This window comes from Ursus arctos, unplaced genomic scaffold (genome assembly GCF_023065955.2).
Source record: "Ursus arctos isolate Adak ecotype North America unplaced genomic scaffold, UrsArc2.0 scaffold_18, whole genome shotgun sequence".
NCBI lineage: Eukaryota > Metazoa > Chordata > Mammalia > Carnivora > Ursidae > Ursus > Ursus arctos.
Window position 1 is genome coordinate 46,260,736 of NW_026622852.1, and position 11,296 is coordinate 46,272,031.

General features: G+C 41.8%; 1 pseudogene; it reads right to left on the reverse strand.

Moving 5' to 3' along the window:
• Positions 1-3,328: 3,328 nt before the first annotated feature.
• On the reverse strand, positions 3,329-5,112 carry LOC113266259 (60S ribosomal protein L7-like; annotated as a pseudogene).
• Between the last annotated feature and the right edge of the window lie 6,184 nt (positions 5,113-11,296).

The window sequence follows — 11,296 nt, forward strand, 5'->3', positions numbered from 1 at the left end:
TATGTTTCCATACTTTGCAATAATTTAAGGCGTATTGACATAATCCGATTTTAAAGATTTGAGAGAATTCAAATATGAAAGTACCTGTCCTAGTGATTTTGTATGAGGAATTTTGTAACGACTTTCACTAATTTCCGAAGACAGTTTGTTTGTAAATTTCTGAATTTTGGTAAGTTGTATTTTCTTTAAAAAGATGAATTTCGTCTAATTTTCCGGTATATTCCATGCAAACCATACAAAGTAGTCCCTTGAGATTATTTTTTCTTTTAATAGTTATTTCCCCCTTGTTATTTCTAATTTTATGTATGAATGTTTTCTTCCACCAATGTCTCCATTAGGTTTGCAAGTAGCTTTATTGATATTTTTTAAAGTACTAACTTTTGGACTTATTAAATTAAGTTTTCCACTTCATTAATCCCCTGCTCTCATCTTTATTAATTCCTCCCTCTACTGTCTTTTGGTTTACTTTGTTCTAGTTTTTCTAACTTTATTGAGTTGGGTAGTTTATTCATTTATTTTTATCTTTTTAATTTATTCGACATTGGTATTTCATGCTCTGATTTTTTTCCTCTGACAAATGCTTTCGTTTTATCCTACAGATTTTGCATGCTGTATTTTCCTTACTACTATCATTGTCAAATAATTTTATAATTTTATTTTACTTTCTCCAAGGTGTTTAAACATTTAAAAAATTTCTTGATGGAGAAAACGTCTAAAATTTTTCTATCATTTCTACTTTTCTTGAATATCATCATAAAATCTTTAATTTCCACTCTTTGGAACTTGCTGAGGGGCATATGTGTGTGTGTCCTAAAGTATAGACAATTGCGCAAATATTCTATACACCCTTGAAAATAATTTGTGTTCTGAATTACTAAGATTCAGATATCCATTTTATTCACTGTGTTGGTTAGGCATTCTAAATTGTATCAAACTTTGCCTACTTCATAAATTTTGGATTGTGTTAGGTATGCTAGATACTGCTATGAATTTATATTCTTTCTTGTTTCTAGAGTTTTTACTTTATGTTTTTGCTGTGGTTTTTGGATGCATAGGTATTATGAACAGCTCTATCTTTATTGTGCTTTACAGTTTATAACAGTATAAATACCTTTCTGTGTCTCTTTTAAATAGCATTGGTCTACATTTACAGTGACTAACATCCCGGGTTGCCCATGTATTTCCCAGAATATGAGAATTTCAGTGCTGAAACCAGGAAAATCCCAGGCAAACTGAACAAGTTGGTCGCTCTATTGAAATTCTATCTTTTCTGATATGCAGACTGTGAACTTTGATTTATTTTACTTAGTTTTTTTTTGTAATAGCTTAATTGAGATATAATTCATATACCAAAAACTTACCCATTTAAACTGTAGAACGTTTTTTAGTATATTCACAGAATTGTGCAACCCTCAATGCAGTGAATTATTCATTCAATGGAATATTATTTGGCAGTCAAAAGGACTGGAGATGATGCATGCTATAGCATGGACGAATCTTGAAAACACTATACTAAGTGAAAGAAGATGATCATAAAAGAGCACATGTTGTAAGATTTCACTGAGATGAAATATATAGGATGGGAAAAACTATAGAGAGAGAAAGTAGATTAGTTGCCTAGGACTGGGGGATTTGAGGGAAGTGAAGGTTACCTGCTAATGGGTATGCGTTTCTTTTTGGGGTGATGAAAATCTCCTCTGATTTATTTTTGTTTCCATTTGCCTAGTATATATGCTCCCATCCTTTTTTTTTTTTTTTTAAAGATTTTATTTATTTATTTGACAGAGATAGAGACAGCCAGCGAGAGAGGGAACACAAGCAGGGGGAGTGGGAGAGGAAGAAGCAGGCTCACAGCGGAGGAGCCTGATGTGGGACTTGATCCCAGAACGCCGGGATCACGCCCTGAGCCGAAGGCAGACGCTCAACCGCTGTGCCACCCAGGCGCCCCTGCTCCCGTCCTTTTATTTTATTTTTAACCTGTTTCTATCTCATAGTTTCATCTCTTACAGCACAGTATAGAATTTGTTTTGCTAAGAATCTTAATTTTTAAATTTTAAAAGAGGTGAATTAAGCCCATGATACTTATGGATAAGATTGTTATATTTGCCCTTTGCTTTGTCATGCTCTATGTTGTATTTATAAATATACTATCTTTTAAACAAATAGTCTTTCATAATTTGGTCTATTTTATTTACTTCTATATTTTTACATTTTTTTAAAGATTTTATTTATTTATTTATTTGACAGAGATAGAGAGAGCCAGCGAGAGAGGGAACACAAGCAGGGGGAGTGGGAGAGGAAGAAGCAGGCTCCCAGCGGAGGAGCCTGATGCGGGGCTCGATCCCAGAACACCGGGATCACGCCCTGAGCTGAAGGCAGACGCTTAACGACTGAGCCACCCAGGCACCCCTATTTTTACATTTTTTAAGGGGGAGGATGGAGTACTTAAGAAAGTTTGTAAGTGTGTTCAGACTGCCTCCTTTATGTTGATACTTTTATATTTATGGCAGTTGACCATTGGTCTACTACTCTGAATAATATTGAAATTTGCTAGTAATCTTGTCTTCATTACCTTCTATCCCAGGAATTGATTTGATACTTCTATCCCAGTATCTTTTTCTTCCTAGGTAATGACTGTAAAGCGATCATGAGCTTAATCTACTTGTTGTATGCTTCCCCTCTTTTAAAAAGTTGGTGTCGTGTTCCTACAATTTCAGAGCGTATAGTTGCTATGGCCGATTCCTTCTCTCTTATAAGCATCATTTATACTTTGTTCTACAGGTAGCTATATATTTAATGCTCGCCACCAGGCCTTATGTCAATGTCTCTCCAGTCAATTTCATTCTTTGGTAGTTTACTCAGGAAAGACTCCTGGGAACAATATTTCCTGAGTTCTTGCTTATTGATAGCAGTTTGTCTGCAGTCTTTATACTTGAAAGTAAGTTCAGCTGGATTAATAATATATGGCTCATATTTTCTTTCCTTGAGTATCTTAAATATGTCATTCCATTGTCTCCTGATATAAAGTGTTGCTGTCAAGAAATCTGATAGCCATCAAATTTTCTTTCCTGTGTAAGTGACTTAGTCCTTTTGCCTGGGAGCTCAAAGCATTTTTTAGAATGTTTCGATATTGGTCATTCTGGGTCATTTTTCTTGAGTATATGGTGCACCTTTCCAGAATGTGCTTTCAGATCTTTTTTAAAGGCAAATTTGCTTTAAACTGGCTTTGTCGTCGTTGTTGTTGTTATTTGGTTTTTGTTTTTCAGTTTGAAAATAGTTGTTTATTAACTGACCAGATTACACAAATAATCATGGTAGTTACCTTAGTTCATCCTTCTGGAAGTCTATCGATCTGGTCTTCCCTGCTGCCAGCATCTCCATCTTCTACAAAATAGGTGGTCTTTTTCTTCCTTCCCCTTCATGGAGAAGATCATTTGAAGGACTATAAAAAGTTGCTCGCTTCTCAAAGCCTTTTCCCACGGTAGATCCCATGAATCAGATCCTCCATGCAGACGATGCCATGTTTACCAAGAGATCAAAGAGTCAATGTGTTATCTATCAGAGCCATCCACTTCTTGTTGATTTTGTCATAACCCACTCTTGTAGATCAATTCATTTCCCGACTTTAAGTCCCCCCTATGGTGCCACAAGCCTTACCATGTCAATCCTAGCCTTGTTGAGTTTAGCAAACGTGCCTCTGACGATCTGGCAAAGGCGAAGAAGCTGCAACACTTTTTCCAACCTTTGGGCTCACACCATTGATACCTCTGATCCTGATGACAGGTGCCAATTTGGGTTCTGCAGGTGCACAGAAGTTGCCAGCTTTTCTTGCCATCCTACCCTTTCAAATCTCTATTCTGAGCCTCTTCCCATATTCCTTGTGGTAATGCTTAGCTTTTTCATAGATAAGCTTCCTCCTTCCTTTCCAAGCATCTTTTGGGCAGACTTCTTTCTCAGACGTTTGATCTTCAACTCTGCAAAATTCCTTTGCTTTTTTTTTTCTTTTAAAGATTTTATTTATTTATTTGACAGAGAGAGAGACAGCCAGCGAGAGAGGGAACACAGGAAGGGGGAGTGGGAGAGGAAGAAGCTGGCTTCCCATGGAGAAGCCTGATGTGGGGCTCGATCCCAGCACCCTGGGATCACACCCTGAGCCAAAGGCAGACGCTTAACGACTGAGCCACCCAGGTGCCCCTCCTTTGCTTTTTCTTAAGGGTCTCTGGCACAGCAGGAAACTTCTTTGTCTTCTCTTCTGTAGCCTCCAAGATTCCACCCAGAAAAGAGCTATTGTTTGGTTGGGTGGTTTTTATGATTTCTGTTCCATTGTTTGGTTTTCTTCTATTGTGAACTCTTACATATTATACACATATTTGTTGCTCTTTGCGGTTTTCTATTTCTGTCACTTTTTCTCAAATCTTTTTTTTTTTTTAAATCTCTTTCTTCATTTGTTTTGGTGTTTAAAATTTTGCTAAAAAAAGGTTAAAAACCTTTATTGTTTGGGCTACTTTCTGCTGTATTCATTCACTCTTATGTTCTTTCCAGTTTATGTTTGTTTCTGAAATTAGTAGCGTTGTTTTTCTCCTTCTTTTGGAGTTCTGTAACTTTATTACTAAGTGTTTCTGTTACAGATTTATGTTTTCTTTCATTTCCCCATTATTACCTTAATTTCTTTTAATATATTTTGAAATTTGAGTCCACAGTTTTCATCTGTCTGGGGTATGTTTTTATGGTGCACTTTCATTGCCAATAAATTGCCAATCGAGATATTATAGTCCTCTCCGGTCCTCTTTCTCTTCACTAATAACTTTGTATGGGACTCACACTTGATCCTTTTCTGTTGCTTATTCTGATGTGAGATTAGTTTTCCCTAACTTTGGGGAGGAGTAAGTGGGTCAGGACAGATTTTCTAGCTTTGCAATTCTACAGCACTCTTTTTTTTTGGGGGGGGGGGCTTCATACTATGAGCAGTACTTTCTGAGAATGCCTCACTTCTCCCCCACTTCTATCTGGCCTTCTCTTGCTTTTGCCTTGGCGTCTCTGTCCAGAGACCTGTGCTTAGAGGGCCTCTCTAAATGCCGTGAACCCACTTCCATCCACCCCGATGATATGCATACGCAGCTGTAATGCCCTTCTACCCACATATATTTGTTTTCTCGGACGATACCCAAATTCTCCCTCCCCCTTGGGAATCAGGGGTCCTAATTAAAGGAAAAGAGGAAAAAGCGGTTGTGAATGGCACCACACAGATGTTTTCAGTGTGGAGACTCCGTAGTATCTTTTGTGGCTTAGTTTTAGAGTTCTCATGGAACCAAAGGTTTGCTTCGAGATGCTTGATCTCTCTTGCTCATTGGCTGGTCAGAGCAGGAAGTGAAATATATTCTCCAATTTCTGCCGGTGTAGTTGACGTCTAGCTGGACTGAGCAGGGGGTAAAGCAGGCTGTCACTTGCTCTCATTGCAAGCTTGCTACTGTAACCCGATGGTCATGGGAACATGGGGTGCCAGGAGACACAAACAATCCGAAATGTCTCAGGACTCTTATCTGGGACTATAATCCTGAGATTCAGAGCCATTTTCCTGGTTGCAAGGCCCACGAACTTGTATGAAGAACAAGGTAGATGTGGCACAGTTGAAGATTAGAACAAAATCACACGTGTGCGTGAGCACGCATGTGCACGCGTGCATGCGTGTGCGTATGAGAGAGAGAGAGCGCGCACACAGGAGCACACGTGTGCTGGGGGATGGGGTAGTGAGGGGTGGAAGCATGCACACGGACATCTCTGACCCTGTAACAAGCATCGTAGGCAGCGATGTGAGCCAAAACTTAAGCGCGGGGCAGGACGGCCTGATCAAGGAAGAGGAGCGCTGATTAAGACACATCCAACTATGTCTGTAATTAAATCGTCCCAACAATTCATTATCATCCTCTTTGGGCAAATGACTAAAATGAGGGTCAGAGACATGAGATAATCTGCCCAAGGTTATCCAACTAATAAGATCTCTTTGTCTCTTAAATTCATGCTCTGTCCACTTTCGGGCACTGCTTCCAGAGCCCCGCCACCATCTGTCGGCAGCTTTGCATTTCAATAAGGGAACTGGGTTGAGGGTGAAGGCGAGCAAACATTGACACTCGCTCCTGGGCAGTCCTGTCCCTCACCAGCGGTCCACCATGCTCCTTTTCTCAGCCTTGAGAGATCCAACCCTCGCTACCCTGGCTCAGCCCGACCCGTTGGAAGAGACAAGCAGGAGGCCAGGGGGGCCTTCCTCTCTGGCCAGCCTCCGCAGGCTAATTCTCATCCGTCCTAATGCTGGGACCCGGCCCACCCTTCTCCCCCGCCCCTGGCCTTGCCGCCGAGGATAGCAGCACAGCTGGAAAAATAGATAGGTCTTTCTAACCCTCTCATGCATGTGCTGTGGGGCCAGGTAGCTCTATAAATATGGTAATGGCTTCTCAAGCATGCCCAGACTGGAAATGAGACTGAGAGCCTGGAGAAAGGCTGTTTCCACCGATAACTGCGGTGGCAGCCTTGCTGGAGGAAGACAGTGCCTATGAGCTTCAGGGTCAAATGAACTCCCCCACCCCCTTGAGTAGATCCCCTCTCCTCCCATCCCCTCCCTCCCTATTAATCGCCTGTACCCACCTGTTCCCTGATTACACCGATGACACGCACAGAGGAAAGCAGGCAAGCAGAGGCTCATGTTTTGTCTATTTCCAGAAGGCCCAGACTTGTGATTAAAAAAAAAAAAAAAAAAAAGATACACCAGCAATGACACAGCTCCATTGATGTGTACAATGGGGAACCAGCTTGACACTTCCCCGCCGCGGCCCTACTGAGAAAAACGACAGCTACAGTGAGGAGCCAAATGGCTGCTCAGCTGAAAGAGCCGTGTGCCTGAAGATGTCCTGCCTCTCCCCCGCCCCTCCGGGGTTCTGCCTTCAGGGCAAAGTGGACAGTGACACCCTCCCACCCCCTGTAACGCCCCTCTCTGTAGAATATCGTCTGTGGAAAATGACCACTGGGATTCTGGAGTGACTTTAGACAAAGCCCTTAGCATCACTCTAGACCCTTCCTTTTCTGTCAGATGAAAATGATCACTCCTTATTTCAGGCTGTCAGATGATTGTGAAGTCTTTGGTGGTTTTTCTCTTTCCTTCCTCCCCGCCCTGCTCTTTCTGGCTCACCTGACCGTCCCCTCTTTCAAATGGCAGCTAGAACCCCCCGGCTGGCATTGCTTGGGCAAAGGGAGAGGACTGCAGAAGAATAAAAGAGGCTTTGAGTATCAAAAGTCTAGGGCCAGAAGGTATCCAAGGATGGGGGATGACGCGCTGGGTTTCTTAGCCTTTGCAGTAACATGGGACGTCTATAGACGTCACAGAATAGTTGTCTACATGCGTAAGCCGTAGTGCAAATAATTTCACAACATAAAATCAGAACTCTTTCACAACTACAAAATGAATGGGTTTTTCAAGGATTTATTTAACTCACTAATGATTCAAGAAATCAGGAAGGTGTTACCAACCAGTTTAAAGGGCGAATCCAAAAAGCAGAGACATGTATAGGCATTTGGAGATGCTGACATGAATGTATTAATACGTGCAAAGCTCTCTTGTGGCTGGGGTGCTTGGGAAAGGTCAGAGAGGGAACTTCGCTACCTCTACAGGACACATGTCACCTCCCCAGACAAGAGTTATTTCCACTGGTCTGTTCTGTTCAATTTTCAGAGTCATAAAGTAGCTCAAAGGCAATGAAAAGTGAAGACTACTGTAGAATCAGGTAACCAGAGATTATCTCACATTCTACGGAAGACTAGTGCTTATTTTTCACCATTTCAAAGTTGTGGGGTTTTGTTATTTTTTTTTTTTTTTTAGATTTTATTTCTTTATCTGACAGAGATAGAGACAGCCAGCGAGAGAGGGAACACAAGCAGGGGGAGTGGGAGAGGAAGAAGCAGGCTCATAGCAGAGGAGCCTGATGTGGGGCTCGATCCCAGATCGCCGGGATCACGCCCTGAGCCGAAGGCAGACGCTTAACCGCTGTGCCACCCAGGCGCCCTGGTTTTTTGTTATTGTTGTTGTTGTTATTGTTGTTTTTAAGATTTATTTACTTACTTTTTGAGAGAGAGAGAGGGAAGGTATGTGTGTGCTCAGCAAGGGGCAGAGGGAGAGGGAGAGAAGCAGACTGCCCGATGCAGGGCTCCATCTCAGGACCCCAAGATCATGACCTGAGCTGAAATCAAGAGTGGGATGCTTAACAGACTGAGCCACCCAGACACCCCAAAGGTTTTTTTTTTTTAATAAGTCTTCCTTAAAAAATGCAATAGTTACAAATACAGAGGAAGCCAATTATACAGAAATACGCTCATTAAAACAGTTTAAGATTTTGTAGTATAGTAATATATGTATTTCTTTGTTGACATATTAACAAGATATTGTAATGACTACTATAATTTGGAAGGAGTCATAGATATATGTATACATATATGTAATATATATATATATCAATAATATTTCAGGATGTCTATAATGACTATAATGTGATTATGAAAATATCTATCATTTCTGTAGTTTACAAAACCACAGATACTGTTAAAACCAATGTGATTTGTTGCTTAGATTTGTAAGGGAAGGAAATGATACATTTCTGTTAGAAGTTTGTAAAAATGAAGATACATTTCCCCCCATCTAAGTTCATGGACCTTTAGAATTCTATTAGGCTCCATATTAAGAGTCTCCGAGTTAGATTTAAACAAAGAATCCCCCCTCACTGCTAATGTCGAGCTCAAGAATGATGATTCAAACTGAAGAGGAAAGATAAAAAAGGAAGCAAATTAAGCATGTTAGACATTATTGACATGTGTGAAGAAGGTGCCTTCGGCTCCGTCTGCCCCAGAATGACCGAGAAATTAAGAAAAACCCAACGTAGGTCTAGGGCATCTGAAGCTTACAGGAGCCCAGGGTCTGGCAGACAGGGCTGAGAGACATTCCTAGGCTTGCCCAAAGACAAGACAGTGTGTCCTGGGTGGTCTGAAGAGATGGTCCACATGGAGAGATCTGTGGTGGAGAAGATGGAAGGATTCAGCAGCTTCCTGATAAGCTGCCGGGGCCAGAATAGGAGTAAGGATGGATCTTGACAGAGTCCATGCATCCAGCATGACTGTGCCCTGTGGACGCCCCCCAGGACTGAGACCCAACTCCACAGAAGGGGAGAATTTACCCGCATCCCTGGTAATAAACGATCACATACAGTAGAAAGTGGCTTAAAACAGAAATTACTTTCAATTGTAAGAGAAGAAAAAGAAGTCCTCTACCTTGCACACCAGTCCACCTGACTCTGTGGACCAAATGTTGCCTCTTACTTATTCCACCTGAGACAGCCTCACAAGGGTAAATTTTTCCCCATCCCAGGGCCACTTCCCTGATTCAAAGTCCTTACCCTGGGATTCAAGGTCCTTCATCTGATGGCCCCACCTGATTTTCTAGTCTCGTTTCTTACCCTTCCTCCTGACATGCCCCCATCACTGCCAGTCACTGCTTCTCAAGCACTCTGCCCTCTGACCCTGCCATGGCTTGACCTGTGCCTTGTCTCTGCCTGGAGGGTCTCCCCAACTTCTTAGCAATCCTGAAAACTCCTCCCTGGGGCTTTGCTTAGGGCCAGAATATGCTCTATTCCCCAGCTCCCCTTCCCACCTACTAAACCCTATTTCTCCTCCTGACCACGCCCTCCAGCATCAATGATCTTCTCTGATGCCTTTGTTATGGCAGTCCTAGCAAGCTAGCACAGAGATTTCCTAGAACCAGTGCCATTTGAAAAAAATTTGTATTTCCAGCCAGAAACATGGGATTTATTTGCCCAACAGATGTGGGCCAGAAGGACTTTTTTCTTCATTTTGTTCAGTATTTATAAGTCTGCATGTTTCACATAGGCATTCTGATGCCCAGCTTACGGATGTTAAAAAAACAAAATTCACTTGAGTAAATGTGAAGATCTAATTGGCTTTATTAAGCAATTCACGAACCAAGCAGCATCACATACAGCAAGTAGACAGATGCTCTGAGGAGTTGTAAAAAATGGAAGGTTTTTAGAGACAGGTGGGTGCCTCAAGGAAGTTATTAGCAAAAGAAAGAAAAAAAAAAAAAGGATAGGGATTCTTTCTGGCCAGGGAATTTTCTTTTGGGGGAGAGGGAATGACAAGGTTTTCATCTCTCACATGACCTCACCAGTGCTGATCTGGAAATTTCCGATTGGCTGTTGAAAGGTCACATTTCTGGGACAGGTTTAACATTGTAATTAGGCCTTGGTTTGCTGTCACGGAGGCAAATGACTTCATTTTGGGCTTGTGGTTTCTTCTAGAACATGTTGAAAGATGAAATAGCCATATACCACCATGGGCTAGAGTTAAGTGGAGGTTGCCTTTCTGTAAGGAGCGTGTGTTCTCAGGTTGTCCCATTGCCTGGCGCTCACACGCCTAGTCCTCGTCACTCTTCACATTTCCTGCCTGGTGTCGATGGCATAATAAATGCATGAATGGGCTCTAAGTTATTAGCCAAAAAAAGAGTTCTGACAAGAAGTCTCTGCAAATCTCCCCTGGAGCTCCAGCAAATGGCACTGATTGTCACCTGTCCTCCAGAGCCCTGGCCACTTGCCGGTGTCAGTAGCAGTGGGGGTATGAAACCTAGCCCCCTATATTTAATTAAATCACCACTCTACAGACATTCCCTTGGTCTGAACCTATTACCATACCTGGATCTTTTACCCTTGCTGCTGAATTCCAATGTGATGGATCTCGAGTCCCCTACGTGTTCCACAATTTGCTCTTTAAGTGAAAACGTTTACATTTTGATTGCCTAATGTGTTTCTATCATTTTCCATCCAGCAGGATGTCAGGGCCCTGTACAGCACTCAGTAAAGTAAACTAGTCTAGACTGCAAGTCCTTCATCAAGACAAAGCTCAGGTCAAACCCAGTGCAACCGGAAACCTTCCAGGGGCATAGAATGTGAATATCTAGCATCATGTGAATATCCTCATTCACCAGGGGAACCAAAGCAGAAAGACCTGGGTCTGAAGTTCGGCTTGGCTACATATTAGCCACTTGGGCAAATTACTTGACCTCTCTAAATCTTATGTGCAATATGCACACAAAAATCGTCCATCACAAAGGATTCTAATGGTGATTAAATGAGATAAGCATATATAAAGCATTTAGCACAATGCCTGGCATGTGAAAAACATACTCAAAATTTGGCTGTTGTTGTTACTGTAGTTGTTAACAGTTTCATTGCAGTTTTTTATTTTTGCT